Source organism: Stegodyphus dumicola, chromosome 8 (genome assembly GCF_044657685.1).
Source record: "Stegodyphus dumicola isolate Sdum_Otavi_A_Nest chromosome 8, ASM4465768v1".
In the NCBI taxonomy this organism is placed as follows: Eukaryota; Metazoa; Arthropoda; class Arachnida; order Araneae; family Eresidae; genus Stegodyphus; species Stegodyphus dumicola.
The window spans coordinates 23,495,872-23,519,403 of NC_140775.1; the positions used below are offsets into that span (position 1 = coordinate 23,495,872).

Consider the following 23,532-nt stretch of genomic DNA (forward strand, 5'->3'; position numbering starts at 1 on the left):
TGCTAAGAGGAATCGATCAAATCTGACATCTTCTGGTGGAGCACCACAGAAACCAGCCCTCACAACAGAATTAGTATGCAATACCAACATCAGTTTCCCATTATCTTGCCTTTGAAGTCATTTGCGCTTAAACAAGTCGAACTAAAAATCAATAATGCATTAGCATATTAAAATAAAATAATAATGTTAGATGATGAGAATGTTGGATATTCGTTAAAGACTATTATATATTCAAAGAAAAAGTAATAATTTGCTTTAAATGGATGAACCTGGAAGTAAATAAATAAAAATTATATATTTTTTTTCTAAATTTGTTTTAGGAATTGTATATTTTAACATGTTTCGTACTGATATATAACAGTATTTTATCTTATTGTAGCATTTAGTTTTCAGTATAATATTTTCAAAAACTTTTCCGATTACAAGAAATGCATGACTAAAATGCATGCTTAGTTTTAAAAGTAAATTTTAACTACTTTCATAAATTTCCACACCATGTTATAAATCAGGAACTCTACGAGAGTCATGGATTCTTTGGGCGTGTGCCGGCCTACTACTACGGTAAACTTAACGAATAAAAAAAAGTACCGTTTAACTTAGCTGAAATGGTACCAAAAATGGCTAACTTTCAAATACGCAGTTTTGAGAAACAAAACTTTTGCCCCGAACACAGGTGTTTAAACTAAATTTTATCCACATAGACGAACCAATTACTTTTTGTACTCTTTCCATTCATTGAAAAACATTAAGTGGCGACTTATTACCAAATTTGGCCTCTAGCCTTATGAGTTTGTCAATGAACGAACTCTAATAATGATTAGTATCACTTAAACAATGACTGCGAACCGGACTGAAGAAGGATATCTGTTAGGCGATGATTATCTTGATTGAGGAGTGGCTTTAGGTAAACGATGATTACAAACCGGATTGTAGAGTTGGACGGCGAGGTATTTATACTGATAAAATTATATCTTGGAAAATATCATTTATGTCATTGTAGAGAGAACTTAGGAATCTTTCAACGTTTCTCCCATGCACCGCTCGTATAAATTAGGCAACTAACGACCATAGGTTACTTCAGCAATAATGCTGACAACAAAGATATGCTTTCAAACACAACGCAATTCTTACAACAATGTGTAGATAGTCTCCTATCTAAAACGTTACGCATTTCTGGAATAGCAAAACTTTAATTATGAAAAGAAATCCCCAGAACAGGGTTGCCAAATTGTTGGAATGCTATATGAAGAACAGTCTTCTACTAGAGCAGCACCCATTTCGGAGCAAGTTTCAGTTATTAAGAAAATTTTAAAAAAGCATGGGGAGTATGTAGAACTAAAAGTTTCGTAAAGAGTATATTCAATGATCAGATTAACCTATTTGATGTTTTGCATGAATTTTGCTTAAAAATCTGTTACGGATACTGGGGTTACATTTACCCCAGACATACTTCAAGTAATATGAAAAAAATATCAGCCATTAATTTGGAAGTTTACCGTGCATTCAATGCTATACATGGAAAAATCCACTTGGATAAGCGGTTTCCAGCCTATGGTACGGGTACCCATGGGGATACGAGATGGCTTACCCATGGGAATGTCAGAATCCCAGTTAGTCAGTAGTACGTGATTATATCATTGAGTGAATGGGGAGAGATTATTGATTTATGTCGTAGCGTAACTTTGTATTGTTACTGTGTGTTATATTGTTTTGTAGTGTATTGTAGCGTATTGTTTACTAATAAAATCATAACATTGTAAAAATGGCACGGACTTATGCACTGACCCAACATATTACAATCCAATTTGGTGGAGTTTTGTTTACATTAGTTGTTATTATTTTAGAGTATAAAATATTTCATGTTAAGTAACTAATTTTTATGATTTAGATCTGTACTGTTACTTATCCTTTTTGTTAGCCCTCACGAGAATAAAAATGAATTAAGAGTACTTAAGGCGAGGATTTTGAACGTCTCAGCTATAGAACTTTTTGCAGCGATGTTTGCAGCTTTACTTACCGAAATCAAATCAAGCCATTAAAGTTTGGTCCAGCTTAGTTAGATGAAATTTGTATAATATTGGGCAATGATCCCTTTTAAATTTTCAATATAGCTTCATGTTATTTTGATACTTGGAAGTAGCGGCGTTTCTATTATGCCTGCACGCACAAGTTGCACCTTCTGTTCAATTTAAACTTAAATAAAAAATTTTGTTTAGAAACTTACTCCCGTACATTTTCAGACACTCACATGGTAGACTAATAGGATCCTAAGAGATCTGAGTTAAAATTTGACAAGATCCTGTAACAGCTTTTAATTTGTTTAAATAAAGTTGGTAATTGGTTAAAAATATTGATTTTGGCAGAGAATTAAAAGTGTTATGGATTAATAGCTCTGGTTTGGCGCTTGCGCCAAGAATTTCCAAAGAAAGAGATGTACCGGGATGAAGTTATTATTCTGGTAAGCGACAAACTGACTAGTAGTAAGATAATTCGAAACGGTCCTTCTTGTAAGAAAAAAAATGTTTTAATGAATGCTTAATACGAATTTTTATTCATAAGAGACCAGGATAGACCCAGTCCTCTTTGGCAATATATACGGAAGTTTTATCAAGTGGAAATGTGAAACCTTCACTGCCGCTGCCTAATTTAGGAACAAACATCTCAATTACAAAAATAAGTAAATAAATAAACTTTTTCTAAATTATGTAAAAGTGCTAATGCGAAGTCCTATCATTTAACACAGATGATAAAATGTATTTAAATGTCCTACGGAGTAAGTTATCATATCGTAAAAAGTGGTAACAACTGTGCAGTTGCTGAAATTTTGATGCTGCTTAATGGACGTTGGATAAAAAAATATTCGAAAAATTAACAGCAGTGTCTTCTTAAACACTGCAGTCCCTTGACAAAGGCATGTCTGATGACTTTTGAATAGACCGAAATTGAAAATTGAAAAAAAAAAAAAGTAATTCTTTTTTATTGAGAGGGGGGGAGTATATATTGATGAGGATATTGATGTGCTGAACCTTTCGAGATCGAGTCTTAATTTTTGTTTTAAATTCAGTATGCCCGAAGTTACGTATAAACTCATTTTAAAATAATTTTAGATTTAGTATTTTACTGTGGCATAACGCTATCTCGAGAAGGCTTAGTGTTTGATTATATGCCTACAGCTCATCAATAGAGTAAGTTCATCAATTCATTCACTATTACATTTCAATTCTAGAAAAACTGATATTCAAAATAATTACGGTACATTAATAATATTATACTTAGTTTAAAATATGTGTTATTAGTGTACTTGATAGTGAGAAGGCATGGTTGTAATTGTCCGTCCCTTCATAGAAGGCAACGGTGGCCGCCCATTAGATGCCTCCACAATAAAATGGCACTTCCGGCCTTAGGAATGTGGCCCTTGCTGAATAGGAAAGTACCGCCATTGCATACAAAAAATGCATTTTATTAGACAATTTTTCTATTTTTCATTAGTTTCTCTTTGTTAAATCATCAGTAATTTACAAAAAAATTCTGTTTGAAAAGTCATTAGAGTTTAAAACCTGAGCCAGGAGGATTAAACGAAATAATAATAATTAGCAATACTAATTATAAATATGGCCTTATAATGGGTTTCTTTTTACTATTAAACGGCACTGAATAGTGCATTCAACTTAAGAATACCCTTCATTAAAATCTTTTTTGGCAAATATCGCTTACCGATTTCAAACACCTGCATTAACTGCCCCCTGGCAAACATCGTTTCTTGCATGAGCCATTTTAACTAAGTTATCCATAAACTGTGTATGGTCTTTGTACTAAATATGCTAATAGTTCTTTCAACCTCTTTGATCTTTCACATACAGAATACAGTTAGAAAATCCCATATCAGTTCCAAGAATCTAACTTCTACATAACTGTATTCGAACTTTAGATATAACCGTTGGTACAGGTTTTACTTGTCTTGCGAAAGAAAATCAACTTTTTAAAATTTTCTAAAAGATATTAGCATAAAATAGCGATAGAATTAATTTTAATTTGTAATGGGAAATGCCTGAATAGTTCTCATGTCTTCGAAACATCTACCAGATCATACTAAGTAACTCTTAAGACCTAAAAACAATTGTTGAAACTATTGTCTATACAAATCGAAGTAATCATAAACAAAAGTATGATCTTGTGATCCAAAACTAAACGAACAGCGGTCAGTCACCAGAATGTAAATTAAGTGTTATTTAAATAGCGGTCGAAAGTGTAAGTCTCAGCCAGATAATTTGGCAATTGACTAAGAACGCTGCTGTTCTCGTGAACCGCTTACTTCATCCAAGCTGGTTTCGGTAAGTTTTATTTCTTTTGTTAGCGTTCATTCATAGAGGTCACGAATAATTTGGTGCCATCTAGGTAGATATTTGATATAATATTTTTGTGTTGTATACATTTATGCCTTTTGTATTCCAAGATTTCGCAAGGAACGATGAATAGGTTCGTCAAAGTTTTAGTTATACTTACAAACCGTAACAAACTTTCAGTGTAATTTTAACTCTGATTTGTGTTCGTATTAGACTTAAAAGACGAGAACGATAAAACGTCTGTATTACAGAGTAATTAAAGGACAGGAAGTTGAGTCAAACAGATTTAATCTTACAAGTTTAAAAGAAAACACCTCCATCAAACGCCTATACGGTATTTTCTCTAAACACAGATTTTTTAAAATTTAACCGCTCACTGCCCTGTTTGCATTGTGATAGCGAAACTGGCTCTCATAGCCTTGAGTTCGGGTTCGAATCCCGGAGAAAGCATATATCTTTGTTAAATGTATAGCATCCTTATGGCATGGGTGTATTTATACAACCGAGTTGCCTTTCGAGAGATGGAGGCAGAGAAAGAGATATCCTCAGATTCGTCTCCCGTACTGGTCTCCATCAAAACTGGAACAGTTTCCCCCCTTTCTCGTGCAGGTAATTCGGCCGTTCGCTATAGTCCATTCTGGATAACGTTGCCAACGAAAACACAGCTGAGTGGCGTGTTTGGCCATTCCCAACGATTGCCACTTCCCCCAACTAACTCTAGCAATATGTTCAGCGGTTGGGAAAAAAATTTAACTGTCTTGTACATATTTTAAATTCATTAGTGAGATTTCTACTAAGTGAAAAGTACTGAACTTTATTTTTTAACATTATACTTTTCAAAATTATAATGTTAAAAAATAAACTAAGCATTTCTATATTTATAAATTCAGAATTAGAATTAAAGGCTACTTGGTCTCATACAAATATAAATTTGTAGAATTTTAATTTGGGTGATGGTTAGAGCAACGTAGTGTAAGACTTGATTATTTACAAAAGGAGCATACTTGCTGTAAGTTAAACATAAACTTTAATGGGTGCTTTCCTGGAGTTTAACAAAACAGATGAGGGCTTGAACCACGGACCTCTCGAATACGCGCCGAGTGTGTTGACCCCTACACCATGAAATCATGCTAAGAGGCAGGAGAAATACCCTATACACCCCCCTTTTAAAGGGCGACTGGAGATTAGGGGACCCAATCGCCAAATCCTGGTGGCGGAGAATCACCATCCACCACCTTTTTTTGAGTTCGGGCGCCACTGCAGAGTCATGTAAAATTTGTTTTAATCAGGAAATTGAAGAAATGTGCAATGCCCTCGCCGGGACTCGAACCTCGGACCTCTCGAATAGGCGCCGAGCGGGCTGACCATTACAACACGAAGGCATGCTAAGAAGGCGGGAGAAATAACTTATAGAATAATAGGTGATTAACTTGACTGGTATGGTGACAGGTACTTGACCGCAGTAATTGCATACGATACTTCACATAAATGCTGTCCGGGACATTCTGCTAGATTCTTATTCCCATCCGAATTTTCGACAGCTATTTTCCATGTAAGGATTCCATGCTTCACATCTCTTCACCATGCTGGAGATAATCACGGGTTTTAGCCACGTTCATTAACATGAAAGACTCACACTTCCGAATAGGCATATCGGGAGGGCATACAGTCTTCTCATGCACACCTTTTCTGGCTTTAATCGATAGACTATACAGCGTTGAACTTAACTTATTTTCAGTACTACGCAGCGGTGAGGGAGAATGCAAATTTCCCAACAAAATTAAGAGAAGATAGCAATTACAATATAAATACGAAATATTTTTGTGAAGCCTAAGTAAGTATGAAGTATTTGTTGATGACTTTAAAATTGTAATAAAAATAAAATTAGTAATAAATATTTCTGAATTTAAAATTCAAAATTAGTTCTAAAGTTTACCTGCTTTTTAAAGCTTTTGTAAACATAATTTAAAAAGAAAACTTTTTAAAGAAGTAATGATTCTGAAGTAAGTATGAAATATTTTTGCAAAGCATAATCAAATCCAAAGTATTCTTCACAATTTAGATTAAAATCTCCCTTTTCCTTTGCAGCACTTCAGCAGAATATGCTACATCAATCACCACGAGACTGATTGTAATTAGAAGATAATTCGATCAATATTTCTGCATGCATGTAATTTTAAATGCCATTTCAAGCAAATGCCGTAGAGGTTATGGACCATTAACGCTTGCAACTGTGATGTTGAACACCCTTTCACACATTCCAAAAATACCCCACGCAAGTTTGGCACAGTGGGTTCTAGTCCCACGTGATACTGTGTTTTCGTGGTCTATTGATTGCCTATAAAAAGAACCAATAGTAGTCAAGAGTGAGTTAAGTCTGCACAAGAGGTTTACTGGGCAAAGAACAATAGAAATGAAGAAGAGTTCGAAACTTTGACACTAAGACGAACAACAAGACCTTAGACGAGCTGTCAGAGGAAGGTGACAATAAACACACCTTAAAAACAATCATTTAACAGCTGGGGAGCTCAGGTTTTGTTGAACAGCTATTTTTACAACTCTTTGGGAATTCAATCGTCTCTTTCCGCTCTAGTCTTCAGTGTTTACTCTGTAGTTTTTCTATTTTTTTTTTCTCTTTTTTAACTTCTTTTCTGTGTTATATAACGATCTCATACTTGCCAGAAATTATTTTGTTTTTATGCTTAACATGTATTCCTGATTTCATTAAAATAAGCGGCTATAAACAAATTTCTCACAAGAATTAATTTAATTCATTTGCTTGTTTTTGTTAATGAGAGGCTAAGCTTTGGCGTCATGCTATGATAACGACTGGTTAATGTCATCCTGAACCGTTATAGTCGTTAGCGATTCTGGCTGCCCTATCGTTAAGCCCGGGTTCAAATCCCGCAGAAGACTTGGTTGTTTGTAAATATGTACTGTTTTTGCGGAATTCATGGGATTATTTTAATACACGACAATCAGGAACTTCTCTTTAAGAAGTTTGATGCTAGGGGAAGAAGAGTAAGACCTTTGTATCCGTTCCTGGCGGGGATTATGCACAGAGTTGGGCAAAGTCATTCTATCTTCTATAAGCAGTCCATGATCTATGCCAAAGGCAGATGTTATACGCCCCTCGCCAGCATAAAACTCGTACATTTGGTCTAATGTTTCTATCTTACAAGTGAGATAAGATGCATCACGACTGGCATAATGCTCGAGAATTTCTATGAAACTATGATTGTTCGGAAAGTGGGAGATGTTGCATAAGGATTCGTGTTAGTAACCCTTTCAGGTAATGTACTGTTCAGTGTTACCACTGAATTCGCCATTCCACCACTTGGTGGCCCTTTTAATCCGTGAATTAGATGCACTATTAAATTGCATCAGAGAGAAATGTTATGCTTGAAACCGCAATTTCACATATATCTTACAAGTGAGTCACGTGGGTTTTAATGTTAAAAAGGGAGGGGACCTTAATGCGGTGCAACAAATGTTACTTATTATTATTATTATTTGTTAAAGAATTTTCATTTGTTGCTAAGAACTCACGAATCTGACTAATCCGATTATTCTGCTTTTCAAATTTTCCTTTTGGCAGTTGTAATTTTCTGAGTGTTTCTTTGAGCATTTTCTTTCAAAATGTTTGAAATTTCTTACTTCCGAGCTCAAAAATGACTTTGTTTTAGTCGCCAATTTTAAGCGGGAGAAAAACATAAAAAATTAAAGCATTGCTTAAAATTTCAGCTTTATTCATGCTTGATTGTAAAAGAATCAAATAAATAGAAACGTGAAACCAAAAAAACATTATGGACCATCGTGCAGTTACATAGAAATTGTATTTGGACTACCATACATAAATTACACTGAAAATCACTTCTTTAGAAATGATCTTCCTTAGTGCTAGTCACTTTTAAGAGACTAGCTAGTGCACTTTTAAGTAACTCTCAAAAGTGCTAGTCGCTTAAAAGTGACTAGCACTTTTGAGAATATAAATAAACTTCGATACTAATATAACTTATAGTCTGTCCCTTACAAGACCAACATGTTTGTTGTTTCTGAGCAGTTTTCGTTCGGTGTAATATTTCACTTCAGGATGTAAGCAACTGAAGAAATTTATTACAAGTCTCTAAAATTGTTGTCCGGATTTGTTTTAGTTTCTTGAAATTAACTAGCTCGAGCACATTTACATATGTAAAGCTTCCGATTTATCGCCCAAAATTTTTACATAAAGCATAAACTTGTCTAAAATAGTTATATCAGTTTTCTCCCGACTTCCTCCATTTCTGCTATGTGTATGCGACAGGAATTCAGATTCTTTTAGATTTTATGGGAATTTAGTTTTCGTTAAATTTTTTCTTCATTTTTTTGTGGATTATAATTATTTGGTTTAAAAGCATTCATTACTTTCAGAAGTTCTTAACGTTGTCATGCAATTAATGATTAAATATTTTAGTAAATATTTATGCAAATATTCCCAGAAATCAGTTGCAGGCAGAATTTTGCTAATTCTTTTTCCTTGAATTATCTATTTTATTATTACTTGCATGTAACTGATTGCTGATGATTCTTTCTCGCACGCTAATTTCAGAGTTATTATTATTAACAGATTTAGTAATTATTATTTGGTAATTAATCTTCAATTAATTACCAAATAATAATTATGAATACCAAATACTTAATCCTTCATTTTATGACAATGATAGAAATTTTTGAAAATAACACGTTTTAGCTAAGTAGTTAATTATTTCTGTTTCCTTAGTTTTGATTTCAAGAAATATAAATGAAATTTCTTAAAAATGTCTATTTATAATAATAATGATGTACTACATTTTCCTAAAAAATTGTTTAAGAGTTAGTTCTGCTCAAGCAAAAAATAAAATAAATGGGTTATTGTGTGAAAAAGGGAAAATAATCCACTCAAATAAATTTTTATAAATGTTCCAGATTGGGAACATACTTTAAAAAGCAGCTAAAGAGGATTTAGAATAATATTGCGAAACCTCAAATACGAAAGAAAAACATGATCCTAATAATGGAAAGGAAAATTTATTTGAGATTATTTCGTTTCCTCCAAGCGAAATTGCCAAAGATAATTTTTTCCAGGAATGATTCCTTTCCACAGAAACGATTGTCTAACATTGCAGCTGAATAAGTATGTCCTTAATTAGATCGAATGTTTGACAACAATGTCTTGAGGTACGTAAGCTTAGTTACTGGAAGAAATGTTTTCGGAATATCTGAAGGATACTTAATAAAGATGACAAGTTAATGAGGTCAACGCAATGTAATGCATAAGTCAACGGGAATACTGTGGCACATATTATACTGTTACGAATTTTACATATATGTAAATAAATTTAGTGAAATTATATGTGAAACTGTAGTATCTTTTCTATAAAGCAACATGAAATGCTTGAGAAAGTGAAGCTCTGCCGGAAAAATAAGGTTGCAGGGGCAAGCCTGTTTAACATTGAAGTAAATGGTTATCTTACTAAATTGGCGAGATATCACTGACGATGGTTTCACAATTAATTTTTGTCACCAAATTTTGCAAGAAACCTCCAAAAGTCGCAAAACTTGGTCACCATTTGGCGACATTTGGATCCGGTGCCTGTGTAACTGTACTTGGTACTGTAATTGAATAACTGTAACTAATCCCTATAACTATGTGTAACTGTAACTGTATCCGGCCCTTATATGTAACATTAATCGTACATGCCTTCTATTAATTTCGAGAAATGGAAGCTACTAGAGATTTCTCGACACTGAGGGAAAACTGGTTATCATAAATTAAGGAAAAATCACAAAAATCACGATTACTGAAAACGTTACATGTAGAATTTCATGAAACGTACCCACAATATACAACACATAGTAAGGTATCAAATAACATAAAAAGAATTTTCCAGACAATTATGGTAGTATAGAATTTAGCACATGTATAAAATGAACAAATCGAAGGTGTCAGTTTGCTATAGGAAAAGTACCTTGAATCTGGAATATGATCGCCTCTAAAAGCAATACAGCAAATACAGCGATGTGTGATGCTTTCAATTATGCGGTCTATCAGTTCCATAGGAAGCGAGAGCCATTGCTCTTGCAAAGCAGTTGCAAGCGCGGCAAGGGTCTAAGGGGGCGGATTGAGAGCAGTTAGTCATCTCTCTAAAGCATACCAAACGTGCTCGATGGGATTCAAGTCCGGGGATCGAGCTGGCCACTCCATGCGCATAATTGTTTTCTGTTGAAGATAATCATTTACGATGCGAGCCCTGTGTGGTCTTGCGTTATCGTCCTATAAAAGGAAAGCATCACCTATTGCCCCGGCACATGGGCGCATATAAGCATCAAGGATGTCATCGCTATAAACCGGAGCATTCACGATTTCCGTTGAAAGGCATGGAGGTCTGTGCGTCCACCCAAAGAGATGCCATCCTATACACAGACACTGCCCCTTCCGTATGCATCTCTTTCACGGATGTTTGACGGATGATAACGGGTTCTAGGTTCTCTCCATATCAAATAACGTGTACTGTCGCTTTCTAGACTAAACCTGGACTCATCTGTAAAGAGAACCGCCCTCCATTGATCAGGCGTCCAGTGGACATGTTGTCGTGCCCACTGAAAACGGTCCTTCCTATGGTGTGACGTGAGCGGCACACAAATGGCTGGTCGCCTCACATACAGACCACCTTCGTGAAGCCTTCTACGCACAGTTGACGTTGACATGAACCTTCCGGTGGCTGCAGCAAGGCCGTCGTAGCAGTTGGCCGTCCTTGGCTGAACCTCCTAGAGGCCGAATCTGTGGTTTCAAATTGCCTCCAAAGTCTATGAACCACAGAAGGACTCCCATTTAGCCATCTGGCCACTTCGGTTTGACTTTGTCCTGCCTCTAGTCTCCCAATGGCTCTCCATCGCAGTTTTGAAGGCAAATGATGCCTGGAGGTCATTGTTATGAATTGACTATCTCAGATTTCTGATGTCACTGTCACAGTGAAATATGTGGGCTTGCTCTCAAACATGGACTTTTATGCTCCTCGCAGATGATGTATTCCGAAAGCAGCGCCACTGATTTGCATACCGCAGTTTTACTCAGCTAGTCTTACTTGGCAACATATTCAAATTTTACACGGTTTAGCTTATTTTTGAGGGAGCTGTCGCCATTTTTGTGATTTTTCCTTAATTTATGATAACCAGTGTGTATAAGACCTGAGAGAGCATGAACTCCCAGTTGATCAGAGTTAGGATTATTGAAAGATCTCCGTGTGAGCTTCGCTCTTTAGATGTGCTTTCCATTGCGTTGTGTTTAACGTTCTTAGTGCTTTGAAGTGGTAACTACTGATCGTACTGCGTGATACTGAGAAAAGCGTAACGAGTTTTTTTCGGGGGGGGGGAGTTTCAAAACTGTAAAATGTTTCTTTTGGAAAACTAAATTTGATCAAGCTATCGCAGGTTCTGTGTGCATTCAATTCATTACGAACCCTTACGCATGCAACTATACCTTTGGCGGGAACTGTTGTACATACCAACACATAAATTAACTGATAAGTAACGCGAATTCTTACAACAATGACGAAGGTAAAATGTAAAACGACTTCAATAATTTCAAGAAGTTCCCAAACACGCTTATCAATAAACTATATTTTTAGATGCAGAATTATATATATAAGATATAAAAATATGGAAACAAACTACTAACTTTAATTTTGCAATAGCCCCTTTATTTTTCATTTTAATTTGGGTACTTCCCCTTTCTGTCTTAAATAGTAACTATTTACAACACATGAGACTAAACTGCGTCATTTCAAAATTAATCCGCATCAACCCTGCAATGCAGACCTTTTTATCCAATCACAGACTAGATTTCTATTAAAGAACGAAAATCTTTTGATTCTCTTACACTTCTGTAATGCATAGTTAATTTTCTTGCTTGTTGGGCTATTGCTAATGCATTGCGGCTGATTTCTGTCTATCATCCATTATCGTAATAGCTGTGGGATGCATATTGCGCCCATACTGATATGTGAATCAGATTATGAGTCTAAAAAATTGTGTAATTCAGTAATAAAATCATGTGAATCTACGGCTACGTCTGTCTACACTGCTATTTCTCAGCTACATTGCTATCATTTTTGTTCGAAAATGGAACGAGTTGCGCTGTGTTAGGGTTTTCGCTCAGGTACCCAAAACTAAACATCCCGTTCAATAAAGCACGATTTAAAAGTTGGAGATTAATTAAATGATTCTTAATTTTTCTCTTTAAAGTGTCAATTAACGAATTATATTTTTTGGATCAGCTTACGTGGAACTGAATGAAAGTTTGACGCCTTATTGCAGCTGCTATGACTTGCGTTAGTGGGTCAAGGAGAGTTATACTGCAATTAGAAATTTAAATTTTACTGGGTGGATTTCCAAAGAATTAACAGCGACGTGTTAAAATTTTTCTTGAAGTAACGCAGAATATGCTACTTGTTAAAATATTTGAAGCATGAAACAGAGAATTTTCCGATTAAGAAAAAACGATTAAAGGATCTGAAATTTAATTAAAAGTTTCATTTCACATACAGGCAAATCGATAACCTGTATAAAAAAATCGTATTCTTAAATGTCTTATGAACTTAAAAGTTTTGTAAATAATACAGATTGCATTCTTTTCTTTTGAAAAAATTAATGTGAATTGAAATCAGATTTCGTAAAAATAAATAGATAAATAATAAATCTACACTGATAAACACTATAAGCTATTTCTCCCACCTTCTTAACATGCCTTCATGGTGTAGTGGTCAGCACGCTCGACGCGTGGTTTGAAGCCCGCGAAGGCGTTGCTCATTGTTCATGTCTCCGGTTTCAAAAATATCTAATGTCTCTGCAACACAAAAATTAAAAACTTTAGTTCTGTACGATTTTCCTTTGGTTTCCTAATGTATAAAAACGTTATCCAATTCATCTCCTAAATTACTTCCAAAGGCACATCCTTGCTGTTCAGAACGTACTCATGAAGAACATATTCATAATATACTTAATAATATACTCATGAAGAACATGTTCATAATATTCTCATGAAGAGCATCTTCTTCGTGTGTCTTTCACGTCATATAAATTACATATTACGTATACAAACTACATATTACCATATGTTATAAAATTTTTTGCACCGATAATTTTCAGTTTTAAAGTTGTTGCATTTTTAAATATCTAAATACGGTCAACTAAACTAACATTAACTAAAGCAAAGGTCAACCATAAAATGGAGCTGGTCTTAAAGAAAACTCAGCTTCATAACATACTTCTCTTCCATGTATAGATTTCTAAGGAAAGTTAGGCACCCACTTTTAGATCGAAGCAAATAGTTATATATACTAAGGCAGGTATATTAAACCGATTAAAAGCAAATATTACCCTCTTGGTGTGTAATTAGTATTTATATATGCTGCAGTGTTGTATGCATTTATATAAGTTGTAAATCAGCTTATGTAAATTAATTAAAGAAGGGCTGCTATGTTACATGAGTTCTTACACACGAATTTCTCGCAGGCTTGATGTTGTTGCTGTTATATGTGATGAAGACCAAACTTGTTCAAATTTTCCACGTGTGCCGAGATGTAAATCGATGTGCATCAGTCATCATCTCCTTCCTGATGTTTGAAATTACAAGGCCATAGAACAAAAGAATAAAACTCGTTTGGACTTTTACGGTCAAGTCTCACACGATCTTCTTGTGTCGGCATTCTGTGCATAAATGCAACTATTGCAGTATCGAATATGCAAATCGTCTCAGAATTTTTAATGGCTTGTACCCCTCCGATTTATATTGTAAGATGGTGATACTCTATGATAAATATATTGTTACGTTTTTCTTTTCCTTCACGTTCGTACGGGGTTCGTAGATTTGGAGTGAAAGTGAATAACGACGACACTTGATGAGGTACCGAAACACACTTTATTATCACTTATTTACCAATAATAATCAGGACTACTCCCAAACACTTTTACGGTCGTCGAAGATCTACTATAAACATGCTGACACGATCAGCAACACAGCCTCCAGGTTATCAGGATATCATAGTGGAGAGAGCCTCAAGGCAAAGCTCCAGAGTACAGCTCCCTACTCTGCTTGGTCGTTCTCAGAACTCCACGTACTCTCGAGACTCCACGCTACAACTCGCACTTGACGACACACAGAGCACAGCTCCCGACTTTTTGGTTCAGTCGTTCCCGGAGCTCAACACGCTCTCTCGACGATGCACTACGAGACTCTTTCAGTGCGCTCGACGACCCACTCGGCACTCGCTGCCCGGCTGTCAACACCATCGATTCAGCAGGGATTGACTCGCTAGACGAGACACCAACTCGATATTACCTAACTCTCCGCGTACCAACAGGGTTTATATAGCTTTTGGCTGATATTCGAGAACTTTCTGGGCTAAACCGGTAAGAATTCGTTCCAGAAGGTTCTCCATCCGTCCATGGCATATCGTCAATTTTTTCACCAAATGGGCGATTTCTAGCCAAATGTGGCAACCCTACTTTCCCTTGCCATTTTTATGGCAACCCCAAAAACTGCTTTGCGGGGAAGCTATCTCACCGCGCCTGTACATTTCGTAACAATATTTTTAATGCCAGAAACATTTTTAAGCCAAGTATCCAGGGTTTTCCGTAAAGTCTACACCCAGACGACAAAATCATTTTCAACAAAATGTGCTCCAGAAAAGTCGAATAATATCGAACTTCGATCTTGCAGGATTAGGATCTTTGGTACTAAGGATACTTCGGAAGTTTGGGTTATCCGGAGTATAACCTAACCCATCGCTCTCACCACCGAAAACTTAGCCCAGAGTGCACCACAGAATAGGATCAATATTACATTAGAAAAAGATTACATTAGAGTATCATAATAATATATAGATCAATATTACATTAGAAAAATAAATACAAAGCATATAACTTCCATACCTTTATCAGGATTTGAAACAGAGCCCAATGATATGTCAGCCAGCTCCATCAACTAACGTACCGACCAGGGTGGTTAGTCCTGAGACATGATTTTCTTTCAGTACTTGCTTGAAAGTAATAAATCTTCCCGGATTCTCAGAATAGCATCAAATAGACTTACAGGTATTCTATCGCTTGTTTTCTATTTTGTTAACTGAGGATTAAAAAAAATATGGAATTCTATTAATGCTTTTGCTGCAAAGACACAGACAGACATTTGGCAATTTTGCAAGTACAAAAGAACCGATGCTTCATTTTGGTGATTAAACTATTTTACATGTAAAACTAAAAAAAAATTCATGCGTATAGTTTTGTTTTGCAAAAATGCTGTACAGCCGGATTAATTTTTTAATGCCTTCAAAAACTGCATTTTGGGGAAAAAAAAAGGAATTAAAGTAGTAACTTTTATAAAAACAAACTTTTTACCATCGAAAATTTATGAAAATATTATATTTTCATATTATAAGAAATGAAGAATATAATACTTCATATCACAAGAATAAATATTATATAAATTTTGTATTTTAGATATGAAATATATAATATTTCATTTATAAAACAAAGTTCATCTAACAATATTTATTATTTAAAACTATTTTCATTTCACATTAAAATCATTTTCATAATATAAAATAGGATTATTATTATTATAATTCTATTTTATACTAAGGTATTTATTATTTACTTTTTTTCTTTTCCTCGACTGAGTAATGTGCTATTACAGTTTTGATGATAAATTAAAGATCGTAAGCCCTGTGAGGTGATAATAAATTGTTTTCAAAGCCCCATGGAGTGATAATACGTCACGCTCAGTGGAGTGATAATACGTTGTTTTCAAAGTCCTATTGAGTGATAATACGCTGTTTTCAAAGCCCCATGGAGTGATAATTCGTTACGCTCCGTGGAGTGATAATAGTGTTCGTTATTGTTTCACTCAATAAATCTTGGCTCTCGGATCTTCCAAATTACCTCACAAAGACTTTTCCTCACTGAGACATACAAATGTCAGTTGTCGAAACATTAATTCAGATCTCTTATTAGCGCAGATTTTCTGGAACATCGTGAACAAGAGATCCATCAAGCTTATAACGAGAACTGAACACACATTGTTTTGGAACCTTATGATCCACAAAACATCCATTAACTCGTTAAGCAGCGCAGAATCATGAACAGTTGGGAAGCTGAAAGAAAAACAAATCCATCAAGTGGGGATGAAATTAGATGCGATCGTTGTCTTCAGCTCCTTGGTTAAAAGGATTTTATAATCTGCATTGCGGTCTTGAAAAGATTAAAGATACACATTGTAATAAAGTAGTTAGACGATTAAGATCGAATAATTAATCTTTTAAAGATCGATTTTCTTTCTTCATGAAGGCAGCGTTAATTCCATTTATCATCGGTGGGAAACGTATCACATAAAAGAAAACGAAATGTACTATGAAAATCTCCACACATGCTATAGTAATATTTTTTGTCCTTGGCAAGAAGTCAGATGTGAAAGGAAAAAGAGCTATGTTAGTGTTTCCTTAGAGAAAGCAATAATTTTTTTACCCCAAAGGGCGTTGGCTCATAAAGGCTATTAATTTCGTTTTGGCATTTTCACTATACCATTTCACTATAACGGCGTTTAACTTTTCAAATTGTTGCCACCAAATATTATCTCCCTGTATTATATTGAAAGAAATTAAATAATGAAGAATGTGCATACACGTATGCATGTTTCTCGCATGTGATTAAGCAACGGTACCTAGAGCCATCAAATTTTGAATAACATATGTCTCCATCCGAATATAGGCATCGGGAAGCCCAAATTTGGAATTTGTTTTATTACCTATTTCATATTTTGTAAAACATTTATGAGTTTTTGATTAGGAAACTCAACAATTTCAAAGCGAGCAACGGCAACACTGTACGGAAAAAAAAATATGTCCAGCGCGCGATACTGCGTACCGGAAATTCTAAAGGTATGCTCTTTTTAAATTATTTTGTGATATTGCTGTTGAATTCAGTTTTATGGTTTAGGCCAAGAATATGATATTTACTAAATAAAAGTAACGCACAATACGTTAAAAAATGCCCCTTTGGGGGTAATATAAAAAACTGAAACTTTTTTTTTTTTTTTTTTTTTTTTTTTTTAGCCTAAGCAAGCTCTGGTTACTTGTAACAAAGTATTCTCTCTTCCAACCTTATTGCCGAAACCTTACACATTTATGGAAAATTTTGCCCTTACCTTTCCCATCCATATTCCTTATTACTGCTTATTATTATTATTCGTTACTATTATTCCTTATTATATTACTATATATTACTTATTACTCCTTATTATTATTATTATTTCTTATTGTATTACTATATATTCCTTATTCCTATATATTCATTTTCTTACTATATATTCCTTGTCCATATTCCTTACTATAAGTAAGGAATAATATAATGGCTACTATGGAAGAATATTTGATGTTATTGAAACATATTTGTACAGATTATTTCTACCTTGAAACGCTTGTAAAAATTTTTATCCTGTGTACAAATTGCTGTATAAGAATCCCAAATAATTCTGAGCATCTTTTTTTCTGCAGATTTAAAATTCCCTTCCAAACTAGCAGTTAATTTTGACTTTTTTTCCTCCAAGCCTTAGTCATTATCATTTCAGAACACAGAATCAGTTTGCGCGTAAGCTTATAAGAGGTTTGAGAAATTCCGAGCATAACAGAGCAGAAACTTGGCAACCTGGGACTAAACGCACTTGAATGCTTAAGCCCAAGTAATTAGAATACTTTTCGAGTAATCTTTTTATAAATGTCTTGGCAATCTTATCCAGCCTAACACAATCTGAAATAATTCTTCCAGCCTCATAAAACAATGTAATCTTTTGAATATTCTAGAACTCTTTTGAATATTCTAGAACTGCTTTGTGCTTAAGTTTTAGAATTTTTCAAATAGGTTCTCTGAAACTGTGAGGTAATTACCCTGCATTTCTTGCAGAATAATGTTTTTATTTAAAGACGCTTGGAAATAGTTAGATGATACGGGCAGATGTGCCAACTGCCAAGACTTTCTACGCATTCCAGTCACAGAAACTGAGTAAGTTTGTTCTTTTCCCAACAGAATCTTTCTTGTGCCGGTTCAGGAGCTAGAACAGGGCTGGCTGTGTTCCGGAAGACCGTTAATTAATCTCCGTCAGCCATTCCTTGACACTTAGTCGAGGTGGTGCCCTTTTTTTTTACGCATAGTTGTTACTCTGATGTAACATTGTGGCTGTGCTTCCAAGGTCACCGGTTCACACAAAGATGCAAACTCCAGTTTCAGCAATGCGAAATTCTAGGTAATGGATGTAAAAACAGACTGTTGCAGCTTCATGTTTATTAAAGAAATTTTAACACAATTTTAATTTCAAAGTAACCTTTTGTAAGTTTTAAAATTGCAGATAACGTGCAATAGAAGTACTTGTTGTCAAAACCAGATCATTAAGAATATGAAAAAGTGGGCAAAATAAAATAAGTAAAAAGAAGGACTTCCTCGAAAAAGGAGCCACTGACCTTAACTCCATAAACATGCGAAGCAATCTTTTTGAACTCGTGGTCTGCTCTATAGGACACTATGAATTTTCGATTAAATTTCTTTGTAAGATACATTGTAAAGTTTTAATGAGAAATTTTATCATTTTAGAAGTGAGTTCTGACATTTATTTAGTTAATCAGTCACTGATTTATTCATAGAAGAAAGGTCCAGCCCTTTACAGTGAAGCTGTCCCTAAAGCCTTATTTTCGCTGTATGAAGTTTAGAATCCAACAGAAATTTTTAAAGATTAATTTAAACCTATTTTTCCTAATTTCGCTTTTTTATTATTATTACTCCAAGATTACTTGATTGAGTTGATTATTTCACAGAACGTTTTAGAAGTTGACTTCTAAATAAAGATTTATGTCAGGTAATTGGCACATTGAAAATTGCTTTTCCCCTGGCTTTGAATCGATTTAAATAGTATTTTCTTGCTTGCAAAGAATACAGATTTCATACCGAGTATATTAGCAATGGTAGGATAAAGCACTAGATATACGAAAAACTATCCGCAGTATCAAATGGATTCATACAGAAGAAGAATTGCACGGAGATGCAGCTAGTCTATTTGCTTACTTGGTTTGCTTTGATATTAGCAGCAATAATTGTTTTGTGGTCAGCAGTAATACTCGTGAAAAAAAGTAAGTAAATGTTTTCGATGTAGATAATCCCGTTTTCTGTAGACATTTTATTGTTTTTTTTTTATTTAATAAAAGCTGATTTCATTGAAATAATTTTGCGCCTTCACGTGATCCTCAAGTAACAAAATTTTAAATAATATACTACTTTCAGTACAACTTTATTTATAAATTTGAGTAGATTCCAAAAACATATATTTCAAATTTACTGTTATAGTTGCAGCTGCGAAAAGATGTCATTGAGTTTAAGAAATAAGAGCCAATTATATAGTTTTCATTTACAATAACAAAGAAAGTTTCTGCTTTGATTCTATTCGCCTTCACATAAGTCTTTTGACACTTGATTACTTCATGAGATATCCCTATTTGTGGAAGATTTGAGAAAACTCGATTTGATAAGAATTTGAATAATCTGAGGAATTTTAATAGAAAATTTAGGAAATAACCTTCCTCCACGTTTCGTAAGTAAAGTAAAAAAGACCGGTAAACAAGGCCCACCTGATTTGGTGCAGAGACCATAGAATTTGAAACATACAACCTGGCATGCTCTCCAATGATAAGTCAAGGATCAACTTAAAAACTGATTCTAAAAGCACTTACATTTGGAGATCCTTCTGCATGCATTATACTCGAAATACTTAGAACTGGAGGATGCCAAGAACATGAAATATACTTTCTTTTTATGAATAATAATTCACATCTAGATATAAATTTCTTGAAGACCATACTGATGAAAAATAGAATTTATATTCCCAAACTTCATTTGAGCATATTATCAAGAGCATGAAATCCCAATGTGATAGATTTGTACATGTTAGGAAAAACTTCATTAATAACCAGTTTCAAATGTTTATTTCAAATGTCTTCATTAATGTTTTCTTAAAAGTTTCATCGTCATATATTTAGGGCCAGCTTCAGGCGTAGGCAACATAGACAGTTAGCGCCCAGGATGCCAAATTTTGAAGGATATTAGTTAAGTTGTTCTCACAACTGACTTGACATTTAATAATGTGTTGTGTTGATTTGTTGTGATTTGTGTTGTGTCTGTGTTATTAATTATAAGATCTCACAAATATATATTTTACTTTGAATTTTTATATCGATCAGCAACAGCATATTGATTGCCTGGCCGCCAAAAATACTGTAGCTAGGCCTGCACATGTTAGCACTATTTTACGTTTTCAAAATAGTTTATATTCTAATTTCTATTTTTCTGTTTGAAATGATGCGTTATGAAGCAAAGTTTTATTTTAAATAAATTCATTCAAAATTTTATACCGTTTCTAAACGTTTTAATCTCCAGGGCTATGATCAATGCTTGGCTTGTGAGAAGTACGGAAATGCAGCTCATTTCATGGAAGAATGTAAACTGACCGAGAGTGTGAGGACGAGATTTGGAAAAATAAATGAACAGAATGTAATTGAAAAAAGAAAATTCTTGAATAGTTATGCAACAGAAATTATGAGGATTGTGGATGAAAACAAGACTATCCTAGGAATAGGACATTAAATATTTTAGTTTTTCTTTTGTTTACGAGTTTATGTGTTGGGTGAGTGAGTTATGTGTCGTCTTACTATTTTTTTTTCGAACCGATTATGCTTATGATTATCCTTATTTTGTATTGTGTGAGTGTATTTTTAAAGATACACAATCTGTGTTAATCTGTGCTTTAATTTTTTTGTTTTTTCTTTTAACTGTATTTTTGATTGTCTGCGTCGGATGTGCTGCGTTAACCATGAGACCGATTATTATCGGCCAAAAAAGTTGCAACATACTCGTAAACTAAACTAAACCGTTCCTAAAAAAATCAGTGCTTTTAGAGGCAAATATTTTTTTGACCACTCACATTACTTATTTTCAAGTGGAATATTTCTGACAGCTACTTCCTTCACTTATTTTTGGGTCTGTTCTAAAAAGCATTTTCTCTGAATCTTTGGTATTTCTGAAATTATATTTCGCCCCTTTTACTCAACGGATTATTATTCGATGTGGAAAAACTGAACTTTGCTCTCCAATCGCCTGCTTATGCAGGAGATCGAAACCAAGGTGGTTAGCATGCATTAGTATATACCCAGAAGCTAATCGAAGTGGTAAATATAGTTAAAAATGTAAACTTTAAGGAACTATTAGGATTTTCAGAACATGATATGTTAAAAATTAAGTATGCCTTCGTGGTGATTCGAACTATGAATCTTCTCTTTGCTAGTTGCACATACAAATACTTACATCACGACAGCACATAGGGAAATGTAATAATTACTTATAAACCTGTTAAAATAAAACTTAAATATTGTAAAATGTATTTCTTAAATACAAAAAATATATTTCAGCCAACTATTGAAAAAATTTCGCAAACCTTAAATTATTGAGTTGGCAAGATTTAAATTGCAAACGTAATCAAAACCGGTAAGTTACTAATTCGAATCATAAAGTAAATATTGTGGAACTTTTTTGATTTCTACAAAAATTACCTCCATATTCTGTAATGTTTATTATCTAAGGTAATTTTAAAAGGCAATAGCCGTTGCTTAAAATTTTCGATCGGTAAAATTCTTTTACCCTTGCATTACGCACTTAAAATACTGATGTCTAAACTCCATTCACCTTCTACGACAACTCATGATTTTTTAACATCAAGAAGTATTTGGCACCGGTGATTGCTGCTGAAGTGCAAGGGCGTAATCATGAGGAAGTTATTCAAGCAGTCTTGTCTTTGAAACTCAGATTTACTTTTTATAGCTACTTTGATAATGAGTTTGAATGTTTGACACGAACCGGAATGAAAAGTATCTTTTTCGTACCTAATTCTGTTTCTTTAACTTTCATCAGATGTCAGACGCCTTTTCTTATTGTGTGGTAATGCTATACTCTGACCTGAGTTTGGGATTCAGTAAGGTGGTAAATAGCATTTGAAGTCTCGACGTCTAGGTTATGCAACATTTTATTCACTTTGTTTTACATTTGAATTCACTGGGGAAGTCTAAAATTGCAAAGCCTGGTGTCTAGTGTATGGTTGGAAATACCAGTTAGAACTTCCAGCCAGATTTTGACTCTTTTTTTTTTTTTTTTTTTTTTTTTTTTCTACCAGAACTTTTACTTAAAACTGTAGAGTACACTGCGCCTGTCTACAAAAGATAAAAATGTTATGCTTGTAAGCTGTCCCGTCAAATTCAGACCAACAACTGAAAAGTATTAAAAACTGGCGTTCGTGTAGAATGAACTGCGTGAGTCTATCATAAAAAATTCAAATAAGTTTTTTTTTAATAAATAACTGCTCATGTTATGTAAATTTAATGGGAATTATTTCCATTAAATTTACATTCGCATTTCGCATAGAATTCAGAGTTTAACTCTGAATTCTATGCGAAATGCGAGTAATGCAAGCTAGCTAGAAATTACACAAACCTTTTACTTACCGTTATCACCTAAAAAACAAAGACTAATAATTTAATTAGAATTAAAAAAAGAATACAAATATACGGATGATTGAATTTTTCAGGTCTTTCCTCAAGAACATTTTATTACCACTACTATTACTACTACTGCTACAGTTATTTTATGATAATATTATAATTGTAATATACAGGCCATCGAGTTGAATTCTTTAGATTTAAGATATATCAAATGCCACCAGAAAAATCTCTCATTAATTTTATGATATAAATCGTAATAAAATAAATAATCTTCTACAAACATTAACATTCTTATTTTAAAATAGTATTAAAATAATTGCATGGAAGCTCTAATTTGAACAACGGATATTCCATTGATAATTTTGTTGATACTGTAAAATGTTAAAAATTCTTAAGAAATACGTTTCAGTTTTCAAACTGGTTTATTTTGTTAGTAACAACTGTTTATATGTAAGCAAGCAAATATGAACATACATGTATACGGTTGCCCGCTTACATGTATATAAACAACACTAAGGAAAATAGCTGCAACAGGCAATATTTATGAAGCAATTTGAATGATGTGAGGAATGTTACAGATGGTTCTT

At 34.1% G+C, this 23,532-nt stretch overlaps 1 long non-coding RNA gene across 2 annotated transcripts in view; it reads right to left on the minus strand.

Annotated features, from left to right (window-relative positions):
* The window catches only part of LOC118198856 (uncharacterized), a 468,506-nt gene that overhangs the window by 12,904 nt on the left and 432,070 nt on the right, over positions 1-23,532 (minus strand). For both annotated transcript variants that reach the window (XR_015042504.1, XR_015042503.1), the window contains one exon: positions 15,294-15,486. This is a non-coding gene — a long non-coding RNA (uncharacterized LOC118198856). The remainder of the gene's footprint in view (positions 1-15,293; positions 15,487-23,532) is intronic.